We start from the raw sequence: 27,210 nt of genomic DNA, 5'->3' as shown, positions 1-27,210 counted from the left end.
GACTAAGAGGAGATTCTGCCAAGAAGAACAGGAAAAGCTCTGGGAGGGGAAGTGCAACTCTGTCTGTTGCTGTGTTGTGCTAGCCTACTGCTTGCTGCTTCTGTCTTGGGCAGTGAGAGGACTATTCTTTTGCTTTCTGTATCCTGATTGCCAATGTTCTCCAAGGGCTTGTGTGTGCTTGCCTCTTGTCCCCGGGTCATCAAAGACTACAGCTGCAGCTCCTGAACTCCTGTGCTGGAATTTACACCTGCCAAGTGGAGCCATTTCCAGTTCTGGGCCCTTGAAGGTGGCTTTGCTGCAAAGAACTGGATAAAATCTGCGCATCGACCTTCAGCACCTCTTTTTCCCACCATAGCAATGCTGTGCAGGTGAAAAACCAACACATCACTGCGGTGCAGCGGTACCCATTTCGACTTAGACGCAGGCCCTGCTGTACAGCTGAAGAAATGGATGCGCCACCTACCACATGGCTGGAAAATCGACACAGCACCTGTTTCTCCACTGCCGCATTGACCAAGCGTGTCCGAATTTTGGACACATTACACCTGTAAACCAAGTCCTTCACCGACGTAGCCCAGCAGAAAGGAACCAACGCCCTGTGTTCGGAAACCAGCACATTATCTCCCCTGACAGTAAGGAACTGACGCATCACCTCCTCTGGGAGTAATTAACCAACGCATCACTTTGCTTTTCAGGCGCCTCCTCTCCCCTGTGCCTGTTTTAATCTTTGATTTGACGCATCCCAGGTACTTTGTGATAATATTGATGCATCCATAATTTCCTATGGCTGCACAATTTCAAACCTTTTGTTTGTTTATGTTGGATTTTTGTCAATTTGGTCTTGTTTTGTTCAATAAATATTGGTTCTTTTTTTAAACTGGTGCGGTGTCCTTTTGTAGTATTTTCACTGTGTTACTGTTGTTTATGTACACATTTTTTACACATTGCCTCTGAGATAAGCCTAACTGCTGGTGCAGCAGGGTTTATATTAGGTGTGTAACTCCCTTACCTTGACTCGAATAAGGGTCCCTACTTGGACAGGGGGCATGCCACTGCTAACTAGAGACCCACTTGCTAACAAGGAGGTGGTTATTTGTGACATGTGACTTTTCATTTTTTTTCCCAGGAATGGTAGTTTGAGGTTGGTCTGAAATTCTGGCGGTCACTTGGGTTCGTGTTTCCAGAGGAGTGAAATAATTGGCCAGATTTCAGAGCTGATGGGAGCATGCTTTCTTCTAGAGAGATGCTAATGCTTTTTTAGATATCTTGTCTCCTACAGCAAAAAAGCAGCACTGGTGAGCATTAAGGGCTCGGCGTTTGTTAGGGTTTATCCCAGTGGTGCAGATCATACTCCTGTGGTTGCCAGCATGACTGACTTGTAGCCAGTGCAGGGACCAGCTAGAGGCACATGTTGGCGACGGATTTAATTGTACTCCAGTGGATGAATGTCCTTCGTTTATCCATCAGTGGAAACATTCACTTGGCAAAAACACAGTGGCTACATTTGTTATTTCAGATTGTTTTATTGTAGTTGTAAAATATATTTGAATATATCCAGATGCGGTTTAAAGAAAGCGACGTCTGCTGTATTTATGTTAATTTAATGTTTTGTTCTGGATGTTTTAAGGATTTTTACTGTGGATCAACAGACAAAACTACCGGCATGTTGTCTAGTATTTTATATCAATTAATGGTAACTTTTGCGTAATTCGCTGCGTGTCTACAGGGCGCCAGTGATGTCACAAATAACACCTCCTTACCTGAACCACAAGGAACCTAGTATAAATCAGCTGGAAAGCAATTTTGACCGTAAGCTAAACATAATATTTTAGCATTATATGTTTTTTCTAGAGTGCATGGCGCTAAATCAAAGGACTGAAAATTATGCTGCGAGTTTAAGGGGTTTAATATGGGAATTGTAAATTCGGAGTGGACCATGAAAAGTATATTCATGACGGCTTGATAATGCACACTTCAAACTAATATAAACATCTCAGAAGACAGGGAGGTGGATAGGATGGGCACAGCACACCTCACAGAGGCACTCCAAACAAGCAGGACTAAAACTAAACATGCACTGGTCATGCAAACATGTTCATATTGTCTGTATCATTGTCATGTATCTGCACTGTGTATTAATCTTTCTTGTCAGTCGTGATCTTTTTTGTTTAAGATTATTGATGTTTGATCAATTGAAGGGGAGGCATGCTCCTAGAATTCTTTCAGCAGCTTGCTGGTTATAGCAAGCAGCAGTTCTTTCTTTAGCAGAAGAGTTTACAGCTTAACAAACCTGTGTAAATGTCAAGGGTATTAGAATTCTCTTTGAATGTTTTCAGCTCTTGTTTCCCTTTTCATTGTTAAGTGAGTAATGGGTAATAACGTGCATACCTAGGAATACCACGTGCATTTCAGCGTGTTTTTCTCCTTCTCTGGAAATAAAAGGCCCAAATCTACATACATTTACCACCTACTTTGCAGGTGGTAAAAGTGTGGATGAGGGGGCCCTTTCTCTCAGCTTTGGTGCAGGGCCAGAGCGTTGGCTGGCACGAGCTGTTTTAGATTCAGTTGGGTGTGTGTTTGTGTGTGTCTTTTTCTGCTCCCCTACATTCTGGGTGTGGGTGCGGTAGCTGCTCACTGCCCTCACTGCCCTGTACAAAGGTCTGGTGTTTCCGGGCTCGCAACTAACGGGTTTGGCATCTGCAGGCCTTATAATTGTGGCCCAGAGACCCTGGGAAACTCCTACTATTCTTCACTGACTCCCAGGAATACCCAGTGGCGGCTCCTCCACTCCCTTGCAGCGTTGTGATTGGCTATTGGGAGGCGGGGAGCTTCCTGCTTCCTGCCCTGCTGGGGAAGAGGACCGAGAGAAGGCGGAGACGACAGAAGCAGACAGGTGAGTGTATTTTTATTTTCAACTCATGCCCCCTTTGCGACCTGTCCCACCCGCCCCCTTCCCGCCCCCCACCGCTAGTAAATACCAGCTGCGACTCTGAATTCCACTCTGGGCAACTAATAAAAATGGCCTTACACGTCACCTTCGAGTTACCTGTGCTGCACAAGGACAAGTGAGGGCGCTCACTGGGGCTCACTCTCTCCTATGCCTGGCTCACCCACCACATTCTTATATACCAGCTTATAAAATGCATGAAAACTGTCAGGGCTTGGAGTCAGATGGCTTCTCCATATAGATTCTTACTGTTGTTCTCCTTCTTTGTTCCTTATTCATTGATTTGAGATAAGGTCACATTGACAAACCCTCCCCACAGCACCCATAAAGGTTAAATCAGGTAACAACCTTGTCTGTGGCCTTGTTAAAATTAGTGTTTGTGTCTAGATGCAGGCATAAAGTTCATTTTGCTGAAGTTCTAACATGGCGTGCATGATTTTCCTGATTTTGAAAATTATGTATTGTTATGAAGTATGGCCATGGAGCTTAACCAATACAATAAACAGCGTTCTAGGAAAAAATAAATACAGCCTCTTTGACTTTGTAACGTCTAATTTTCACTGAGCCTGAGAACAGTAAAGAAAAGCAAATACAACTGTCTGAAAACAATTCGATGGAGTGATCGATGGGTGGCCACGGATGGCAAAACAAACACCACGCAATAGGTCAAGAATTCCTGCTCACACCTCAGACTCTTATCACGCATGCCCTCCCACTCATTCCCATTGTTCATCACTCCAGTGCGGACTGAAATGTTCTATACCATAGGTCATAACAGGCTCTCTTTTGTTATGTGGGTGTGCGGTTACCCCAGTGGCTCCGATCAGAATTTGCTCTCCATGGTTTTATTTTTGAGAAACATAAAAATGTTCACGTTATGATGTCCAAATATTACACAGCATTTCCTTAACACCATGCAGTTTCATTCGTGCTTCGCCTTGCAAAGCCTGCAGCAGACGTAACAGCAAACGTTATGAAAGCAATGCGATGCAATGTGTGAACATTTTCTGTATTTGGTCTTGATACAGTGCAATTTGTGTGCAAAAAGCGTTTTTATGATTTTATTGGCAAAGTACAGCTTCTGCTCGGGAGCCTCTTGCTTCTAGAGACGACAACCTTTCCAGAAAACCCGAGGAGGACACGGAGGGGAGAGGCAACAGAAAAGAGAATTTTAGAGATGAGTGTAACTTCATGTGGCTTTAACTTGAGAGAACTGATGATGGAAGAGAATTTCTGAGGGTAGGCCCCAGAAATAGGGAAAGCTTCCCACTTCCTATTGTCCGCCCATTTAAAGTGGGGGATCTTCAGTCGGCTCAAGGATGTCACAATCCATAGCGGCCATGTCGGAATGGCTTCTCTTTAACAGAAACCCCTTCCTAACATGACTGCCCAGGTGCTCCCATATGTGTGCATGTGTCATCGTGCATGCATGTATGCTCATAGGTCATGATGCACTTGTGACTATGTAAGGAATGGCTTGTGCCAAATGCAAATACACATTGAAAAGACAATAGCTCAGCCTTTTATGGGCAAAACCTACAGGCTTTTCCAATGTTTCTTTGTACACTTTTAAATATGGAGACACAGCAGCCCGTGACACAGTTTATCAAACAAAATATGAGGGCTACAAACAGTTAAAACTACAGCAAGCGCCACTGAAAATATGAGCAGGGAACAATTATCCCAAACATAAACATACCAACACCAGCTTAATGACAAGTGATGGATGCATGTTTCCCTTACACAGCGGCAGGAATGAAGCACAGAGTGTATTGTAGCCTTCTAGCTCATAATCTAAAAAATGCATGCCCTTTTCTTACAGTTGCTGTTTAGCATCAAGCCAAAACACTAGCGTCATTCACACAACAGTGGCCTCACTCACCATTAGCTCTAGTTTCATGTTTCCTTTGAAAGCAATAGAGGTGGACACTGTACATAGCATCATCAAAAAGCATAAACATGAGTCTGCAAACTGTAAAAGTCAACATTGGCCCTGCCATCAGTGATGAATGTGTATCTCGTCCTGGTGACATGGTGTCAAAGAAACAGCATAGTGTGTGGTGTAGCAATTAGTGAACCAAAAAGATACTCCTGTGTGTGGTGCGGTAGTGAAGGTCTGCAGGAACTAAGTACATCCCTGCTCCTAAATAGAGGATACCCCATAAAAAGGGTTGCATATCAGAATATCATGAACAGAAATATTGGCTAGCATGTTGTGTCCTACATATTATTTACCAGTTTTTTTCCTGTCGGTTGTAGATTATCTATTATTAACGTATTACCTTCAATGGGGCAGTAATTTAATTTAGCAAACGATATTTGGGACACAATATTTATTTCTATTTATTTCAAACGAAGCTCTGACGACGATATTCCTTCCCGTCCCATCCCAAACCATAACAAAAGAGAAACAAGACGATTTATATAATCTGTCCACATTCACTATCTCAATCCCCTCAAGTACTTTCAACCCATGAAAGAACAACCTTTTTCATGTTGCTTCTTTCTTTAGACTCTTTAGCAAAAGCTATAGGAAACAACTCTGGGAAAAGGCCTTTTTAGGGCTCTCTGTGTATAAAAACGTTTTTGTACTGCTGCCTTGTTGAGCTCAATAAGAGAACATTTACTACATATTATAAATTAACATTTCTGGTTTTTAGAAACAGCTGTTGGACTTGGCTCTCTCTGCACGGTCACTGCCTAACTTTATGCCTTCACAGAAAGTACATGCAGAAGTTGTGGGCCAGTCAGAAACTATCTCACCAGTCTTGGGTGGATTTTGTTAATAATTTTGGAAGGCACTGGATGGCTGGGTGAAGAGTAGTGAGATAAACACTAATGAAGGGCTGTACAATTTAGTTACGAGAGACCACATGTTCTGTAATTGTTTTCCAGAGCTATGACAATACCTGATTGACCACAATCTCGCTGACCTCAAGGAGCTTGCAACGGAGGAAGGTATCTGGATTAATACCAGAGTGTCTGAGGGTTGCTCAGAGCATGAGGTTAAGTCCACCGTGACCCAGACAGATCCCAGAATAGTATGGGGTGAAAAGAGTTCCTCTACCTCTCTTAATTATAGGAAGGGAAGTTCTGGTAGGCAGTGGCCCAGGACACCCTATTTCTAACCCTGGTGCTTCGATTGCTCCCAATTGGGGAACAAGCAAGAGGACCTTGTCTGCACCAAGACACCACCCGCTAGTGCAAACTCTACAGGAGTGACCAAGGTGACCTCAGAGTGCAAGTAGTCATCAGGGGCAGATGGCAGAACATGCCTTAGTCTCCCTTAGTTGGGAGTTAAGACTCGAAGGGTAGGTTGTGAATCATGGAGGTGGGAGTCATCAATTACATCCGATCATAGTAAATAGGATCCTAGTCACTGCTCTGAGAGATACTGGTGCTTACTGGGATGCATCTGTGAGCAAGTTAAATTTAGGAGCTGTACAGATGGGGTCCACAGATGAGGAGATGGGTTCCCCGTGGGATAGTCCAGTGGCTCAGATGAGTATAGACATACGTATCCAAATGACTTCAAGGGGCATAGATCTGTAAGTGTCACTGCATAAAACAGCCTTTGTCCAATTTTTATCGCCTTAGCAAGTACCCCCATCAAGGTATTGATCAGTCTACCCTGGCTTTTGGCTGGAGGGGGGTTGTGTTGGACTGAGCCCTCTTTGCAGGATCACCCCCAAACTTCTTGCCCTCACTCTTCCTGTTTTGCAGATTTTTTTCTTATTGGCCACAGGCCTCTGCACACTTTACCAATGCTAGCCAGTGCTAAATTGCTTGTACTTTAAACATGGTAAAATTGGTCCATAGTAAAGTGGTATTACAGGTACCCGGGGCCTGTTCATTAAATGCCAACCGTGGGCCTGCAGGACTGATTGTGGTATCCTTTTAAAACATGTCAAGGGCCTGCCATTTGAGCCTGTGTACAGTTTTAAACGGCCATTTCAATCTGCCAAAAGACATTCTTTGCTAGGCCTGAACCTTCCATTTCAATACATATAAGTCACCCCTTGAGTATGTCTTGGACAGCCCAGAAGGCAGGGTGCAATGTATTTAAAAAGTTGGATATGTACCTTTTAGTTTGACATGTCCTGATATTGAAAATCTCCTATATTAATTTTTCACTATTGCAAAGCCTACCTCTATCATAGGATAACATTGGGTTACCTTATTACATTCAATAAGTGATAACCTTTGATTGGGAGCAGGTAGGAAAGTCGTTTGGTGTCTGTGAAATTGTAATTTAAAACCATCTTTTATGGTAATTTAAGTCACAATTCTGAAAATGACACTTTTAGAAAGTTGCCATTTTCTTGTCCTAACCATTAAGTGCCTTAGCCTGTTCCTGGGTCACATGACTAGGTTTGGCATGCAGTTGGCCTTTGTTTATTCCTATGCTAACAAGGGGGAGAGCAAGGGATCGTGTTCACTAGGAGTGAACGGAGAGTACTCCTATTCCCCTGTCGAAGGACTTGATTAACAAAGAGAGGAGTACCATCATGGGAAGGTCAAAAATGAGATTCCTAATGTGGTAGTAGATTGACAAAAGGAAGGAATTTATCCTTTTGTTAAAAACCCCTCACTCACCAGCCTAGTGGTGACATGCTTCATCATCGGGGTCCTCCCTAGTGGCCTAGCGTCACTAGGGTGTGCTACGACCCCTGAGTTACAGTGGAGCAGGTTGTGAACGTAAGTGCAGAATTTTTTTAAAAAAATTGTCCTGGTTTAACTTGATGGGAGAATACATTTTATTGACAAGTAACTGGACAATGTTAAAAAAAAGCGGGGCGAGATACTGTGAGGGTATATTAAGGCCAAGAGTATCTCTTATATGTGTGTTGGTCTACATGTTTCAACCGTGATTGGGATATACCAGGTTTTCATCAGGACCGGTTAAGCAGGGAACTGGACGGTCTGTGCCCCCTAAAAGGCACACCCTATCCTTGTTCTCTGTGACCCAAAATAGCAAAATTCGCTAAATGGCGTAAAAAAGACTCTGGCCACAATGGGTGAGTCCAAAACAATGAAAAAGACCTGTGGGAAGAAAGAAGAAAACAGACATCAGTCAGACGTGAACTGTGTTACATGCCTGTTACGTAGAGCAGTGTTGTGTCTTTCGTATCTTCAGGCTTACTACCACTCTCATTAGAAGAAATACTGTGAATTTGCTAAGTGAAATTATCACCATGTGACATGACCCGTTGTGGGCTGGTTGTCAGGGTGGCGCATGCATACATATCAAGAGGTGCGTGCTAAGCGGCAGCGTGATTGTTGCCGTTTCTTTATATTTATTCAGGCTTGCGTCCTGATCATATAATTTAGGTGCAGTGGTATCACAATCTCGCCATTCATTTATGGTGGTTGCGAATCAGGATTAAAAATGCGTAATTTATCTGTGGCAATACACTCGAAACACTCGGACTTACTTGACATATAACATAGACATATACAGACACATCATGGTTGTAAGTGCTAGGCTTGCTACTATTCCGGAGTCTTATATCATCGGAGGGCGGGAGGGGGTAACCCCGCTACTCAACTGATTTCTGTAAAAACATGGGTAGAGTCGTTAATTTGGCGAGTATTTTCTCAAGGAACCGCCGCGTTGTGCGGTAGAGGAAAGTGGGTCGTTTTCAGTCTCTGTTCCTGTAAAGGGAAGCAGTTCTACTTACAGTTCCTTCGTGGTGGAAATGCCGCTTACCTATGCTTGTCCTCCGCTGCCCTGCTACGAAGCCGCTCTGTCTCGTGGGGGACTAAGTAACGGCTAAGCTTCCGGGTTGGGCAGGGATGGCCGTAGGTCACGTGGTTTGTTGCTACAGCAATACGTGAGCGTCTCTGTTCTACGGAGGCCGTTAGTTGCCAAGAGGTGTCTACGGGTTGCAGGCAGACAGTGACGATCCCAGCGAAATTGATCTATGGCTGGGATCGGTTTGGTCATTAGGAATAAGAGGCGTGATGGTCTGATTGACATAGGTGATCGCCTTACAATCTAAAGGTTTGTAGACCTAATAGATTTAGAGGCGACCCGTTGGCTATAACAATTACTTAGGTTATGGGCGTGTACCGTGGTTGGTAGCGTTTTCTGTACTTGGGCGTGAGAAGATAGAGTGAGCCCCCACATCTAAGTAAAAGCTCATGCGGGGTGTTTATGTACACACAGGATGAATTAACCTTTTCATAATCGATAGTGGCATAGTAACTTTATTCCAGGTTTTATGACCAAGATGTGATTAGGGGCAGATTCACAAAGGGGTTGCGAATCGGGGGTTCCTATTGGCAATTGGTTTCTTCATGTGTATCTTAGTGGTAATCTTGGAGGTCCATAGGTGCTCATTTCAGAACAGTGGACCAAGGAACATTGTCATTTAATCCCGTCTTATTTGTGGAAAGTCTATAAATCCATCTTTGTTCCTTTTCAAAAAGCCAGTTTTGCCAGTTTGGGCCTGGTTGTACCTGCTCAATGACTATCCACTTCATGTTATTTGGAGTATGATTTGCTGTCAAAAAGTATTCCGTGAGTTTGGTGATATTCTTTTGCAATGTACTGTGCTCCTATGTTCACTTATTCGTTGTTTTACTTTTTGCGTTGTCATACCTATGTAGGGTTTTCCGCATACACATTTGATCAAATACACCACATTGGTACTATTGCAATTGGTATGAGCCCTTTGTTCCCAGATTTTTCCTTGCTCAAGGTTTAGGGTTTTGGTGTTCTCTGTGAGGTGGCATACGCTACAGTCACCACATTTTGAGTGTCCTGTTACCGGAGGGAGCCCCCATACCTGTGTTATGGTGGGATTCGTGTTGGTGGTTGTTATTTTGGGTCTGGTGTTAACCAGGCTGTCTTTTAAGCTCCGTCCTTTTTTGTATGAGAATAGGGGTTTGTCCCACTTGAAGTTGCCTGTGTTAAGTATCAACCAGTTTTTGTTGATGCTTTTGCTCACTTGGTTAGATAATGGGTAATAAGTGGTAACGCAAGTTAGCGGCGTCTCTTCTGGTTCACTAATTTTGTCTTCCAGCAGAGCGTCTCTGGGTTGATTTCTCGCTCTCTTCCGACATTTGTTTACAATCTTCGTTGGATAGCCTCGCTGCCTCAATTTTCTTGTGAGGTCCTCTGCTTGGTTCTTGTAGTCTGCGAGTTCACTGCAGTTTCTCCGAAGGTGGAGGTATTGTCCGTAGGGAAGGTTTTCCCTGAGTGGGCGCGGATGGAAACTCTCATATCTCAAGAGGTTATTTTTAGCTGTGGGCTTGAAGTGGGTTCTTGTTGTCAGCTGTTCATCTTCCCTACTGATCTCAATGTCCAGAAAGACAATTTTGTCCTTGTTATGACTGTGTGTGAACCGTAGGTGTGGGTCACGTGTGTTTATCCATGTTATGAACTCAGCAAGTATTTCTGGTGGTCCCTGCCAGATTGCTAGGACATCATCAATATATCTGCGCCAAAACTTAATGTGAGTGGTGTAAGGATTGTTGGCTGGTAGGATATGCTTTTTCTCAAAATCATAGACGTATAGTCCTGCTACACTGGGGGCAAAAACACTCCCCATGGAAGGATAAAGTCCACATTTGTACCACCACCCCATACTATCCCTGTCGAAATCAACACCTTCGAGCAAGCGGTGTTCAACGAGATTGAATCAATGATAGTCACCAAACAATACCATAATAACAGCAGAGCAGAAAACAAAGCCATAGCGGATCTCAAGTAAGACAACACCGTCATAATCAAACCTGCGGACAAAGGCGGAGGCCTTGTAATAATGGACAGGGTCAATTACAATACAGAATGTAGAAGACTACTAGGAGACACCAGGAACTACCAACCTCTCCTATCCGACCCCACTGAAGACTTGAGAATTGAAATCCTACAACTCGTGGAGACAGCTGAGGCTGCTGGGAAGATATCGAAACAGGAAGCTGATTACCTAAGCAAAACGGAAGGCAAAATCCCATACTTCTACACCGTGCCCAAGATGCACAAAGGCAAAAATCCCCCCCCCCCCGGTAGACCGATTGTCTCGGGGATAGGCTCGCTACTGGAACCACTATCCAGGTTCTGTGATTTCTTCCTAAAAACAATAGTGCTAGGCACCCCAACATACCTGAAGGATACAAAAAGCCTCCTGGTTCTTCTGAAAGATATCAAAATGGAGACAGATACCATCCTTGTAAGCTTTGACATAGAGAGTCTCTATACGAGCATACCTCAAAATGCTACTATCACAGTACTGAAAACAACATTGGAGGAAGCCGAGTGGGAACACAAAACACCAAAGAAATTCATACTAGAATGTGCCACACTCGCGCTGAAAGGGAACTTTTTCGAGTATGAAGGATCATTATTCCTACAAATAGGGGGCACTTCCCTGGGGAGTCTTTATGCCCCCAGTGTAGCAGGACTATACGTCTATGATTTTGAGAAAAAACATATCCTACCAGCCAAACAATCCTTACGCCACTCACATTTAGTTTTGGCGCAGATATATTGATGATGTCCTAGCAATCTGGCAGGGACCACCAGAAATACTTGCTGAGTTCATAACATGGATAAACACACGTGACCCACACCTACGGTTCACACACTGTCATAACAAGGACAAAATTGTCTTTCTGGACATTGAGATCAGTAGGGAAGATGAGCATCTGACAAAAAGAACCCACTTCAAGCCCACAGCTAAAAATAACCTCTTTAGATATGAGAGTTTCCATCCGCGCCCACTCAGGGAAAACCTTCCCTACGGACAATACCTCCGCCTTCAGAGAAACTGCAGTGAACTCGCAGACTACAAGAACCAAGCAGAGGACCTCACAAGAAAATTGAGGCAGCGAGGCTATCCAACGAAGATTGTAAACAAATGTCAGAAGAGAGCGAGAAATCAACCCAGAGACGCTCTGCTGGAAGACAAAATTAGTGAACCAGAAGAGACACCGCTAACTTGCGTTACCACTTATAACGCATTATCTAACCAAGTGAGCAAAAGCATCAACAAAAACTGGTTGATACTTAACACAGGCAACTTCAAGTGGGACAAACCCCTATTCTCATACAAAAAAGGACGGAGTTTAAAAGACAGCCTGGTTAACACCAGACCCAAAATAACAACCACCAACACGAATCCCACCATAACACAAGTATGAGGGCTCCCTCCGGTAACAGGACACTCAAAATGTGGTGACTGTAGCGTATGCCACCTCACAGAGAACACCAAAACCCTAAACCTTGAGCAAGGAAAAATCTGGGAACAAAGGGCTCATACCAATTGTAATAGTACCAATGTGGTGTATTTGATCAAATGTGTATGCGGAAAACCCTACATAGGTATGACAACGCGAAAAGTGAAACAACGAATAAGTGAACATAGGAGCACAATACGTTGCAAAAAGAATATCACCAAACTCACGGAACACTTTTTGACAGCAAATCATACTCCAAATGACATGAAGTGGACAGTCATTGAGCAGGTACAACCAGGCCCAAACTCGCAAAACCGGCTTTTTGAAAAGGAACAAAGATGGATTTATAGACTTTCCACAAATAAGACGGGAATAAATGACAATGTTCCTTGGGCCACTGTTCTGAAATGAGCACCTATGGACCTCCAAGATTACCACTAAGATACACATGAAGAAACCAATAGCCAATAGGAACCCCCGATTCGCAACCGCTTTGTGAATCTGCCCCTATTCACATCTTGGTCATATAACCTGGAATCAAGTTACTATGCCACTATCGATTATGAAAAGGTTCATTAATCCTGTGTGTACATAAACACCCCGCATGAGCTTTTACTTAGATGTGGGGGCTCACTCTATCTTCTCACGCCCAAGTACAGGGAACGCTACCAATCACGGTACACGCCCATAACCTAAGTACTTGTTACAGCCAACGGGTCGCCTCTAAATCTATGAGGTCTACAAACCTTTAGATTGTAAGGCGATCGCCTATGTCAATCAGACCATCACAACTCTTATTCCTAATGACCAAACCGATCCCAGCCATAGATTAATTTCGCTGGGACCGTCACTGTCTGCCGGCAACCCGTAGACACTTCTTGGCAACTAACGGCCTCCGTAGAATAGAGACGCTCACGTATTGCTATAGCAACAAACCACGTGACCTACGGCCGTCCCCGCCCAACCCGGAAGCTTAGCCGTTACTTAGTCCCACACGAGACAGAACAGCTTCGTAGCAGGGCAGTGGAGGACAAGCATAGGTAAACGGCATTTCCACCACGAAGGAACTGTAAGTAGAATTGCTTCCCTTTACAGGAAGAGACTGAAAATGACCCACTTTCTTCTACCGCACAACGCGGCAGTTCCTTGAAAAAATACTCGCCAAATTAACGACTCTACCCATGTTTTTACAGAAATCGGTTGAGTAGTGGGGATACCCCCTGCCGCCCTCCGATGATATAAGACTCCGGAATAGTAGTAAGCCTAGCACTTACAACCAGTATGTGTCTGTATATGTCTATGTTATATGTCATGTAAGTCCGAGTGTGTCGAGTGTATTGCCACAGATAAATTACGCACTTTTAATCCTGATTCGCGACCACCATAAATGAATGGCGAGATTGTGATACCACTGCACCTAAATAATATGATCAGAACGCAAGCCTGAATAAATATAAAGAAACTGCAACAATCACGCTGCCGCTTAGCACGCACCTCTTGATATATATGCGTGCGCCACCCTGACTACCAGCCCACAACGGGTCATGTCACATGGTGATAATTTCACTTAGCAAATTCACAGTATTTCTTCTAATGAGAGTGGTAGTAAGCCTGAAAATAAGAAAGACACGACACTGCACTACATAACAGGCATGTAACGCAGTTCACGTCTGACTGATGTCTGTTTTCTTCTTTCTTCCCACAGGTCTTTTTCATTGTTTTGGACTCACCCATTGCGGCCAGAGTCTTTTCTACGCCATTTAGCGAATTTTGCTATTTTGGGTCACAGAGAACGAGGATAGGGCGTGCCTTTTAGGGGGCACAGACCGTCCAGTTCCCTGCTTAACCAGTCCTGATGAAAACCTGGTATATCCCAATCACGGTTGAAACATGTAGACCAACAGACATATAAGAGATACTCTTGGCCTTAATATACCCTCACAGTATCTCGCCCCACTTTTTTTTTAACACTGTCCAGTTACTTGTCAATAAAATGTATTCTCCCATCAAGTTAAACCAGGACAATTTTTAACATTTTTTTCTGCACTTACATTCACAACCTGCTCCACTGTAACTCAGGTGTCATAGCACACCCTAGTGACGCTAGGCCACTAGGGTGGACCCCGATGATGAAGCATGTCACCACTAGGCTGGTGAGTGAGGGGTTTTTAACAAAAGGATAAATTCCTTCCTTTTGTCAATCTACTACCACATTAGGAATCTCATTTTTGACCTTCCCATGATGGTACTCCTCTCTTTGTTTATCTAGTCCTTTGTTTATTCCTCCCAGACAGCATCACAATAGATGGTCTGGGTATCTACAGAACGGGCCTGCTCTGGCCTAATAGGTGGTGGAGCTGTCACCACACTTGTACTTCAAAGGCACTGGCTCAGGTCACACACAAAGGACTTCACACTAGTCTATTGTATTCCAGGTAGACTGGGACCAGGGCAGGGAGGCAGGAAACTCCAGATACCTTTGTAGGGTTGAACTCAGAATCTTCTCTCATTTCAAATTTGGCACCAGGTATAAAAAGAAGACCATCAGACCCACTCTTCAGTACACTCCTGGACCTGTTGATACTACAGAAGAAGGCCGCCCTGTTTCTTGAGGCCTGCTCTGCTTGCTGAGAAGGAAGGCTGGATCTTCTCTTTTCATCCCAAGCTGTAGTGACTGGAAGGGTCAACTGACTTACTTCCTGTTCTGAGCTACAGGGACATAACAAGTTCCAGAGGACTCTCTGCAATGGCCACGCTGACCTGCTCCAAATTGACCAGCCTGGACCTGCAACTAGGCCTACTTGGACTTGCAACTGGACCTGCCTGAGCCCTTCTGGGCTCTGCTGGAGTGAGTTCCTGATCCCCAATTTGTGTGCCCCCAGGTCCTGGACCATTGTTGTGGCTTCGGCTAAACTCCACCTCAAACAACAGAAGAAATCCTGATGTTTTGGGATGTTGGATTTGTGCCAAGATCTTGCTACCACCTATCGCCAACCGGAAGATCTGATGAAGCAGACTCTTCACTCTACAATGACCGCCAGTGATGACTGGCAACATCAGATCTGCACTTCCCACAATCCACGGTAATGGGCAATGCGAACCTCCAGTAACGCCCGTTTGTGACGCCCAACAGCATCTTGATGCTACAGCTATTACTGTCTGTGACGCCACGCCTGCTCTGACCAGCTGTGATGACCCAACAGTCATGAATAGAAATAAAATAATGATCACCCAGACATTCTGAGAGAATATGCAGAGTGCTGGAGCCATTATTGTTTTGTTTTTCATAAACAAACATCCACTTCGGGAGTTGGTTTTTGAAAAAAAAGTTTGGTGCATGACCACCTAAAAGGCGGTGGCAGTAAATGGAACTTTTACAATGTTCATGATGGCCGATATGGCAGTGGCTCCTGTGAACATGTATTAAATCGCCGCTGGACTTGTGGGGACCTTTAAATATGGTGTCTTTTGTCTGTCAGGGTGGCAGATGTTATGTCCCTCAGGGTGGCAGACGTCATAACCGCCATCACCACGATGGACAGAGGTGAACATGTAATAGTATATATCAGGCGCATGATTCTAAAACACAATTTGGCATAAAATCTATGTACCCCATGCCACATTCTTCAAGGTCAACCTTTTAATCTCAATCTTTCAAAACACTAAGATGTATTATACAGTCTTCAGATGATAACCATGAACAGCTTACTCTCAAATTCATAATCTTCTTGCCACATGGAAGGTTTTCTCCTCCCCATGATGAAATATCCCTCTTTGCTTACGTTAACCACCTAAGCACAGGATTATGCCTCCCCAACGTGCTCTTTTTTTGTCTACCCTCATTTACCACACATCTGCCCAGTACGTCCAGCCAACTGCACCCCCTCATGATGACTCAAGGATGCTCTGATAGATACCGAAATATGGATCACTGCTCATTCTTAAACCGGGTAAGTTCTGGATTCAGGCGGATGATACATAACTCTCAAATATACAGGTCTCAATCTTCACATTAATAAAGGGCATTTCACTGGATTTTCCTCTTAGGGATCCATCATGAATCAGGCCTCCTCCACATACAGCCAGCATCACACACCATGAACACTGGTAAAGTAATCTTTTTCGTCAAGAATGATGGGACATCAGAATATAATGCGCCTGCTCCACAGACAAAATCTCTCTTAGAGGGTTGTCAGGGGAGAACATTTCCCATGTGAACTCAGTCTTACAACACAAGTATGACACATTTTCTTCCACAATGAACACTCTCATCAGAGTAGTGATATCACTCAGCGCAGGAATAATGTAAGCCTGTGATACAGTTTACTTTCTTCAAAATGTTATAAAAGTCCATCTTCTGTCATGCACATATCTAATCATTAAGTCCAAACCACACAATAAACAAGAACACCACAATTGCAAAACTATGACACCAAAGGACAAAGAAAGGATTTTCACTCAAATGCTTCTACACAACTGCAGGTCTGCAATACAAAACAGGAATTTGCAGACTTAATAATTTCAAACAATCCAGGCAACACTATTCTGACTAAAACCTAGAAGAATGAATGCCCTCAACCTGTGTTAGTCATTTAAGTCCCACCAGAATACTTAATTGCCTGCCTGGATAGAAAAGACAACGCTAACAGATACACTGAACTGACAGTGGTTAGTCAGTCATCCACAGAAACTCCATAAAACACGAGAGTGTAAAAAATGTCTTTCCCTGACTTTTCAATGTCTGTTAATAGAAAAATAAATATTAGACTGAACACCTGCTAAACTCTTCATTGTATACCAACTCCCTGGTGAATGCATAACATTTGTGTCTCAACACATCTCTGATGGCTTGATGACTTCCAGCAACAATCTTTTCTTAGGGGACTTCAATTTACACGAGGGAGACCATAAACATTGACTGTATTTCTCTTATCCCTTTTCTTACTCTACAACAACCTCACTTAATCAACCACAACCCCAAGGTACACGAAAGGCTTCATGCTAGACATCCTCATTGAAAAACAGGGGTTATTCGAAACTCATCCTCTGAGCTGTATGTTGGTTTGATAACTTTCTCATTCCCTTCTCACTTCAGTCCACTAAAGTTGTGACCATTGGACAAGCTACAATTCAGAAGTAATAGTCCAGAGACCTGGAGTAGGTTGACCCTACCTAGCTGACCTGAGATTTAGCCTTACCTTACATCTTGCAAGAGCATGTGGTCAAAGAGTTTACATTGCAGTGTATTGAGACAATGACTGAGATCATATACACTAAAGCCCCCCAAAAAACTCAAAAGACAGAAAGTTGAAAGGTTGTCATGTTAAAAACTCGGAAAAAATAAGGATGAAACATGCAACGAAGGAAAGAAAAACAAAAGAAGGCAAAAACAAAAGAAGGAAACAAAGAATGAATGAAGGCAAATGATGAAAAAGAAGGAACAAGAAAGAAAGAAGAAGAAAGCAGAGAAGAAAGAAAGACTGAAGGAAAGAAAAAAGGAAAGAAGGCAAAAAAATGAAACAAAAAACAAAGAGAAAGAAGGAAAGAAGGCAAAAAAGAAAGAAACAGCGAAAGAAAAAAAATAAGGAAAGAATTGAATAAAAAGAAGGCAAAAAAAAGAAGGAAGGAAAGAAAGAAAGAACAAAGAAAGACAAAAAGAAAGAATGAGCAAAATATGTCAAAAATTAAAGAAAAAATGAACAGAAACAGGAAAGATTAAAAAAAGGAAAGAAAGAAAACAAAGAAAAATAGATGGAAAGACAGAAGTAAAGAGGGCTCACATTATAAAATATTGGATACTATAACCAAAATTACATCTCTCTTATGTTCAAATAAAACTGTTTCAGGTGTGCTGCAAATTAAACACAATAAAGTTTGGTTTTCTTTCCGGCCAAAGTTTATTAAAAAATCATTGGTGAACCCAAGTCCTGGAACACCATGTGGTATAATGTGAAACAGCAGCAGTCTACTTCAAAAGGCATTTAGAACAGCATAGGAACTGATAGAGCTGGAGTGTGCCCTGTGGTCACTTCAAATGCGTCCTACTATTACATCAGGCAGCACTAACACTAAAGTGAACTAGCTTGAGTGTGGTTATCCACCTTGTTAAAGAGCAAAATGCAGTCACTCAAAGTGATGTTAATCAGAGGCTTATGTAGGCTGACCCATTTCATCCTCCTGAATGCTGCAGAGTGCTGAAGCAAAATGGGACTGACACAACAACAGACTAATTATTTTAGTAAAATGAAAAGGTCTTGGCGAAAGCCAGACCTTACTAGTCTAACCATCGAAACGACTTGCCAAAGCCAGACCTATTGGCTTTGCAGTGCTTGTTTAATTATGCATTCTTCAGTAAAAATAAGTTTTTCGCGCAGATTCTTACATTTACTATGGTGACATAACTGCCTTATGCTTAATAAATTCTGCTTTGATTTTGAGAACCTCTAAATAGGCTTTTTCTTTGTATACAAGAAAAAGACCTGACCATCATTTGTTTGGGTAGCACATTTCACCCCTGACATACAAATAATGGGCATTTGATTCCGAAATCGTATTCACTGTACCACCTTTGCTTCCAATTTTCATTTATTCTGATAAAAGATATCAGAACGTGAAATACTTGGATTATGCTCACATTGTAAGTGTTCAATTAATATATTTTGGTAATTATTTGCAATATGACACTTCCATTTTTTGGTGAAATTAGTGTAGTTTGTTGGAGGAAATATGGGCATCTTAAAATTTTAGCCCATAATGCATTCAACAATTGCGTGCATATAATTACTAATGAAGTGTCTTCTGCGGTTGCCAAATGAATAGCATGTGCTCACACTTTCATGCTGTACGTTGGTTGAGGAAACTATGATTAAACTAAATGAAATTAGATTTCTGTAGACAGAGAGTACTTCAAAGAACCTGTGCATTCAGTATATTAAATGTTCAGAAAATACACCGACGGGATGATATAATCAGTGATGTCATCAGTGATGTCACTGACCATGTCATGAATGATGTAATATGTGAGGTCATAAGCAGTGCATTGCAGGGACCCAAGTTAAAATTAGCTCAGGTAACTATGCCTTTCGACTTTCTATGGTTTTGTTTGAGTAAAATCTGAGCCTAACTATACCGTCTCTGTAACCTTAGTTTTCTGTGAATAAATATATATATATATATATATATATCCTCGAAAAACTCCTTGCATCCAGACACGAAAAACCAGTGTGCCCCCAAGGCAAGGATGCCCCCAAGGCAAGGATGCACGCAGACGGCAACTGGCAGAAAAGCCCTTTATTTTAGAGAACAGAGTCCAGCATACCAATATGTATTAACAGCCTGAATGTCGAAATCAGTCTGACGCGTTTCAGAGCTCCTGCTCTTTCTTCAGAGGCTCGACATCACAGTTTGTGCATTTTGACACACCCAGTTTATAATTGCTAAATTAGGCGCCCTCCGATGGGCTGAGTTCTTCGCTAGGTCCTCTGGGCCTTGTAGTGCGTGTTCAGAGATTAAACTCCACAGATGGAGGCACATATTTATCACTGTAGTCATTTATTCAAAGCCCTCAAATGGGCCTCAGAATGCGGGGGTCCGTTCTCCATTTATTACGTTGTCATCCCACTCCTGCTCTGTCTTTAGAGGCTCGACATCACAGTTTGTGCATTCTGTGCCTCCAGGAAAAAATCCTTTGCGGGGAGATAGCCAATTATCTGAAGGTGTTTCAGGGCTATTGCTGACCAAGTCATTGCGCATTGAATACGCTCTCCTAAATGTGATGGTGGGGGACTGTGGCATAATGTCCTTAAGGACATTGTCAGTTAGAATGATGGGCCATTCGCGTTTTATCATTCTTGTTATTTCCTTTGCCTGACGACTATAGCCTGTTATAAGACGGATGGTGTTATTTTCATTTTCCTCATTAGGAGAGGCATTGTTGTTGAATCTGAGGGGGTCAAGAAGTTCTTGACGGTCCATTCTGTTGGCTTTAATCATACTAGAAAGTAATTTCCTGTTATCATAACCCCTCGCTAGGAGCCGATGTCTACACTCCTCTTGATGATGATCTCTCTCCTCTACTGTACTACATGATCTGTGGATTCTTAAAAACTCTCCATAGGGGATGGCAGCTATAGTGTGTTTAGGATGGAAACTATGGGCATGCAAGATGGTATTACCCAAGGTGGATTTCCTGTACAGGCTAGTTGTAATTTTCCCATCATTAATTTTTACATGCACATCTAAAAAAGTTGCCTCATCCTTCCTAACATCTGCTGAAAATTTGAGATTCAATTGATTGTTGTTGATGTGAGCAACAAATGTTTCAGCTTCTTGAACACTGCCATGCCATATGATGAAAATATCATCAATATACCTCCAATACTCAATGATATTGTTGTTCCACCATGTTTCATGAGTGACCTTGAGGACATGCTCCTCCCACCACCCCACGTGGAGCCCCATGTAGGTAGGGGAAAAGCATGCCCCCATGGCCACCCCTCTTAGCTGTCTGAATACCTCATTATTGAATACAAAGACATTGTTATTGAGACATGTCTCTATCATGGATAAAAGCATCGTGTTATGGCGATGGACCTCAATAGATCTTTGTTCTAAGTAATATTTTACCGCTCTAATGCCATCCATGTGGTCAATACTCGTATAGAGTGAGGCAACGTCCATGGTGATAAGGAGGTAACTTTCAGACCAAGTACATTGATTGAGTTTATGTAAGAATTCAGTGGTGTCCTTAAGGTATGCTGGTAACTTGACGACAAAGTCTTGCAGATAAAAGTCTATGTATTTGGAAGTGTTTTCAAAAACACTTTTGATGGCAGATGCAATTGGCCTTCCTGGCACTGGTGTTATCTGTTTGTGGACTTTCGGTATGAAATATATATTTGGTAACAACGGGTGTGTGTTATGCAAAAATTTCAGTTCATCCCTTCATATCAATCCATCCCTTTTCCATTGATGTAATTTCTTAGCATATGATTCCTCAATGAGTTTGGCTGTTCTGAAATCGATCTTAATATAACAGGTAGGATCATTGAGCTGACGATATGCTTCTTGGATGTAATACACTTTTGCCCAGAGGACTATGTTACCTCCCTTATCTGATTGATTTATGACAATCTTGGTGTCCTTTTTTAACTTATCCATAAGGTTGTTGTAAGCTCTCATTCTGTGATCTTGCTGTTTACGCTGCTTCATAGTTTTGATTTGAAGTTTTTTGAGTTCATTAACAAGTCTGTCAGCGTAAACATCAATAGCATCCCTGGGCATGTTTGGGACAAAAGTTGATGCCGTTTTGAAAGGGGTACCTGCTGTTTGTGCCACATCTAGTTCTTCATAATCAGCCATGTCTTGTGTGCCAATAGTATCGTCCATATCCATGTGCAGTTGGTGCATTGTCTTCATCAAGGTGATGTCTCTAGCTACCAGGCCACTGGGATTAGCACTTTTCTCTTTTTCCTTACTGTTCTTAGTACTCGTGCTCCTCTTTATGGCGTAATATTTTCTGAGCTTGATCTTTCTGATGTATTTAAAGACATCCACCCTGGTGTTGCAATAATTGAAATTACTCTCACGGCAGAATGATAGGCCCAATGAGAGTAGTTGTTTTTCCGCCTCATCCAACTGCACTGCTGATAAATTGATTATGGTGTTCTCATTTATTGCTTTTTGTTCTGCCATTGTTTCTTCTTGGATTGTCGCCCTCTTGGCTTTGGCGCACTTGCGGCGTTGCTTGCGTCTCCTGTTCAGTCTTTGGACTGCGCGGAGTTTGGAATACGTGCTCGCAATGTTTGCTTCCTCTGGAGTCTCACGTACTCTATTTCCTCCGCCAACGTTAATTGGCCCAAGTCTTCACCACATGTGTTTAATGCGCCCTCATCTGAGCCATCGCTGCTTGGTACCAGACTTATATCCGAGCCTGATAGGGTAGAGTCCATAACCGCCGTAGTTGTAGGTAGTGCTGATGTCATTCCTTTGGCTGGTGCTGCTTTTCTTTGTTTGCGTAGCTGGTCGTATTTCCTCGCGAAAGTGTATATCTGCCCCAGAGCATAGTCCTGCTCATCCCGGGCAAATTTATAAGCCTTTCTTGTTTTAATTGTCGCCTCCTGTTTTTTCAGGCGTTCTGTTATTTCATTGTTGGTTTGTTCGATATAGGCTTTATCCGCATTATAGATGTCTTTCTTGAGCTCTTCATTAATTCTGGTTATTTCGTCAAGATTTTTTTGGCGGTCCACCTTTGCGTATTTGACCAGCAAACATAGTAGGCGCATTGACGCCTCGAGATTACTCTCGGCCCAATCTTTTAATAAATCCGGGTTCGGAATTTCGAAACTCGGGACTAACATGATCCTGAGGCCACGGGGCACTCTCCCAACTTCGTGGTATTTCTCTAGGGAGCGGATCTCCCTCCACTTGGTGAGCTCCCCCCTTCGATTTTTCTCAAGTTCCCTCATCAGTTTCTTAACTTCTGTTTCATTATAAATCATTTTGCTGGTTCCTGCCATCGTACCTTGTTTCATTTTGGGCATATTCAAAAAGAGTTCTTCGAATGCCTTTTCTCTCTCCCGCTCCTCCGACATGGCACCACCAAGACTACGTTATTCCCCAAAGTTCCAGGTGCTATTGTAACTCAGCGCCCGGATTGCTGGCTTATCGCGGTACCTCCACAACCTACACACGTAACAAAATGCGTTCAAAATCACCTTAGCTCTGCTTCCGGGTGATGTCCGCCGACTTCTCCCTCAGCTGTGCCTCAATGGTTCCTGGCGCCTTTCTCCGTACCGTGCAGGGGGCTGACCAAAGTTGCTCCTCACCGGAACAAATATCCAAAGCGGTCCGTATCAGGTCAGCTCGCATTCTAGTGGAGGGGTCTGTGTCATCGGGAAACCGACCTTGTCCCGAACATATAGAACTCCAACGAGTCGCCGGCTGCAGCCGTCAGTCAGCGCACAGGTACACAGACTCCAAGCAATAATCACCGCAAACCAGTCTTAAATATGAGAGTTATTTATTCCATAAAAATGGAGGTGGTGGTGCCAGTCATCAGACGCGTTTCGGACATGCGTCCTTGCTCACTGATGAGCGGATAATGCGGAGGTCATGTTTAAAAAGGTTTGGTAAGCATTCGAATTTCGCGCCTTTGCAGGCACTAGTAAACATAAAAGGTGGACTAACATTTTTAAGTCTCCATCCAATCCCATTTCGTGGGGGCCATATTACAATGGTCAACGATGCATAACAAATGTTTACCCTGTCCATCAAAACATAGGTTCTGCAACACATTACTGCATATGATTATTTCAACCAGATTTTAACCAGATTTTAACATTTCAACCATCTTAAAGCATTTCCAATGTTCAGAATGCTAGTGTTGCTCGCATTGATGTGCCCGAGAGGTAAATATTAAACTCATTATCATAAATTTACCTTCTTGCACACTTCATATATAGCGCGGTGATCAGTTTGACTCACATATAATTGTATGCTTTACTATTCGTACAAATACTCATATTATATGCAAGCCAATCACAATGCATACATGTTAATAGGACGCAATAATGCATGGTTGCAAATAAAATAATACACCATAGATCTCAATGCAATACGTGTTACAGCATAAATTGATTATGTTGGAACTTAATCAGATATATGATATATATATATGCGCCCAAGTAGCTACGGGCAGAGAAAAAGCCCGATATCTGTGTGCGAAGCAAGCAGTGGTGAAAAGCGGCAAACCCAATACGTGCAATTTTTTCATGTCGGCGGCAGTAGTTAAGAACCGCGAACATGCAGCGGCAGGAATGTTCTCTGATGAGGCAGTGCAGCCAACGCAAACAGAGACGGGTACCGACTTGAATATCACTGCCGGGGGAACAGGAATAAGAGATAAATACAAAGCGCTTGAAAAACTAATGCGCAGAGAAACAGCTAAATGGTGGGAGGCCAAATCTTTAAAAGGCTATTTGGATGTCAATCGTATACCTCATGGGCTCAGGATAATGATAGCCCCTAATTATGACACACCGAATCCCCGCCTAATGGCTGAATGGGCAGAATGTAACCTAGATAACTCCAGGAGGTTGGTGGAGATTCTAGTGAGGCATGCGGAGAATGACCGCGAAGAAATTTTGCCCAACATCGACTTGCTGCACAGAGAAATAGAAGCGCTTAATGACCCACAAGAAACTAAAGACAAGTTTGAACAGGAAATGCAGCAACGCTTACAAAAAGAGGAAGAAAAAATCAAAGTGCGCAAAGCGTACAAATTTAGACGAGACAAGGAGGATTACGACAATGGAAGGATTTACACATTCTCACGCAAATACGATGTGGTGAGGCAGAATGCAAGAAAAATGTCTAATCAACCCATTGGGTCAGTGCATCAATCAGCCAATACTGTACCTGAAACCTCCTCAGTCTCAGGATCAAGTGTTTACTCGGAAAGTGGCTCGGAGGAAGGAGGAGGAAACAGTAATGCCATTAAACCTACGATGGGGGAAGAAATTGAGTATATACGGCAGAGCAGGGGGGAGACTACGTTCTGCAACAACAGCGCAGCTGGCAAAAAACGGCGCACCAGGAGCAGGCGGGAGAGGAGGACCGCCCAGAGGAAATGCGACAGGGCGAGGAAATTCATGGAGAAAGAAAACCAAAAATCAGAACCTATGAGAGGTGGAAGAAACAATATGGTGGAAGTTGGAACAAATTCTAATACCATCATCAATCTGTCTGAAGTAACCCTCACAGTGGCGGAAAAGCAATTACTGTCACTAGGCTTATCATTTTGCCCTGAATCGAACTTCCAGTACACACGTACTAGAGCAGATATTTATCTGTTTATCCGTAAGCTAAAGCTCCAGAAATTTCACAAACTGCAAACTAGGGGCAAATCGAAAAATATACCTAGGGGTTGATACAGGGAACAAGAATATCAACCTGGTGTCCAGCGACTTTGAAACCCTAGCGGCAGCTCAAAGCATCGTTAACTCACCTGACATGGCATCACAATATCGAACTTCACAGGAAAGTGAGAATTTTGGAACACCTTTTCCAATTTTGACTTCACAAGAAGTACGCAGTCTAGGTAACACCAAACCGGAAACACCATTTAAGATCAAGTCTAAGTTTGTGCCAGCTATGATGAAAGATTCGATAGATGTCTTTAGAGAAATCGTAGTGGCGCAAGTGAAAAAATTGAATAGGAGAATCCAATCCACAAAAAGACAACGTTCCAATCAAGAAATCAAATATGGACTATTAATTGACAAATTAGAAAATGAAGGCAATGTCGTAATAAGAAACTCTGATAAAGGAGGGAATATTGTGTTGTGGCCCCTCTCGGAATATCTTATTGAAGCGAACAAACATCTAGGTGATACCCAATGCTATGTTACCAGAGCTTGGGGTTATTAAACAATGATGAGTTCAAGTATCTGAAAAAAGAATTCCCCAAAACACCGGTAATATACTTCATACCGAAGATTCATAAGGACCGTGCAAAACCTCCTGGTCCTATAATTGCAGCCTGTGATGGCCCACTTGAAAATCTATCCAGGTATATTGACTATTTTTTACAGGAGCATGTGGTGGGTTTGGTATCTTTTATAAAAGACACAGGTGATTTCCTATTCAAGATCAATAAAATTAACTGTCAAGATGGGTATTATCTCATCACCCTAGATGTATCATCACTTTATACCTGTATCAGAAACCAAGACGGGTTAAGAGCAGTGAACTATTTCCTAGGTAAAAGGAATATGGAGCTTGCAGAACACAACAGAATGCTTATGGACTTGCTAACTTTTTGTTTGGAACACAATTATTTTTTGTTTAATAAGCAAATGTATCGCCAAGTCCAAGGGGTAGCAATGGGGGTCAGTTTTTCCCCCAGCTACGCCTGTCTCTTTATGGGCTGGTGGGAGGAACTGGTCCTCAAGAGGCAATATAGGGACGTATACACAAGAAACATTGTCTCATGGCTGAGATACATAGACAATTTGATAATTGTGTGGAAAGGTACCAGAGATGAAGCCATGGATTTTATTAGAGAGATCAATGTCAATGATATCAATTTACAATTGACTCACACTATCAGCAATTGTCAGGTATCCTTTTTGGATGTATCTGTAAATATAATAGACAACAAGATATGTGCAACCTTGTTCAGAAAAGAGACGGCAGGGAATACGTTGTTACATGCAACCAGTGCACACCCCAGACACCTTATACACAGTATTCCGTATGGGGAAATGTTAAGGTTACGGAGAATATGCAGTGGAGATGAGGAACTAAAAAAGAATCAGCAGGAGAGCAAGGCCAGGTTCCTAGAACGAGGCTATGGCGCAAAAGTGATTGATGCTGCAATTGCCAAATCCAATGTCAAACCAAGGGAGGAGCTCATAGAAAGTACAGTCATTAGTAGGCAATTAGAGATTGCTAATGCTCAAACAACCCATGAACCCCCCAGGCTGATTCTAACTTACAACAGACAGCACAAGGATTTACGTAAAATCATACAGCGTAATTGGCATGTGGTAAAGGATGATCCAGTGATAGGTAGCCTTCTCCCAGAATTCCCTGCAATCACATATCGTAAGGCCACCTCCATGGCCGACGTGTTGGTAATGAGCAGTCCTGAGTACAAGGATTCCACAGGTTTATCTTTGGCACGGAAGGGTTTTTATAAATGCCCCCAATGCAAAGCTTGCACCTATGGAGTAAATAGGACCTCCTATCTTACTGCCTTCAGCACGACACCACAAAGTATCAAACACCATCTTACATGTAAAAGTGAATATGTGGTGTACGTCTTGGAGTGCAGTTGTAATTTGAAATACGTAGGAAGTTCCAAGTTACCGGGCCATAGACGTATATTGCAACATATAAGGGCAATTAATAACAATGACCAGAGTTATCCTGTAGCCCGGCACTTCCACGATGTCCATGGTGGCAAACCTAAAGACCTTAGATATTTTCTGTTGGATATGGTACCAATACAAAGGAGAGGAGGTGACAGAGAGAGGATGTTACGTAGATTAGAGACTCATTATATTCTCCTATTGGAT

This window comes from Lissotriton vulgaris, chromosome 1_2 (genome assembly GCF_964263255.1).
Source record: "Lissotriton vulgaris chromosome 1_2, aLisVul1.2, whole genome shotgun sequence".
NCBI classification, from domain to species: Eukaryota; Metazoa; Chordata; class Amphibia; order Caudata; family Salamandridae; genus Lissotriton; species Lissotriton vulgaris.
The sequence above is the reverse complement of the archived record's forward strand: the minus strand, read 5'-3'. Positions refer to the sequence as shown.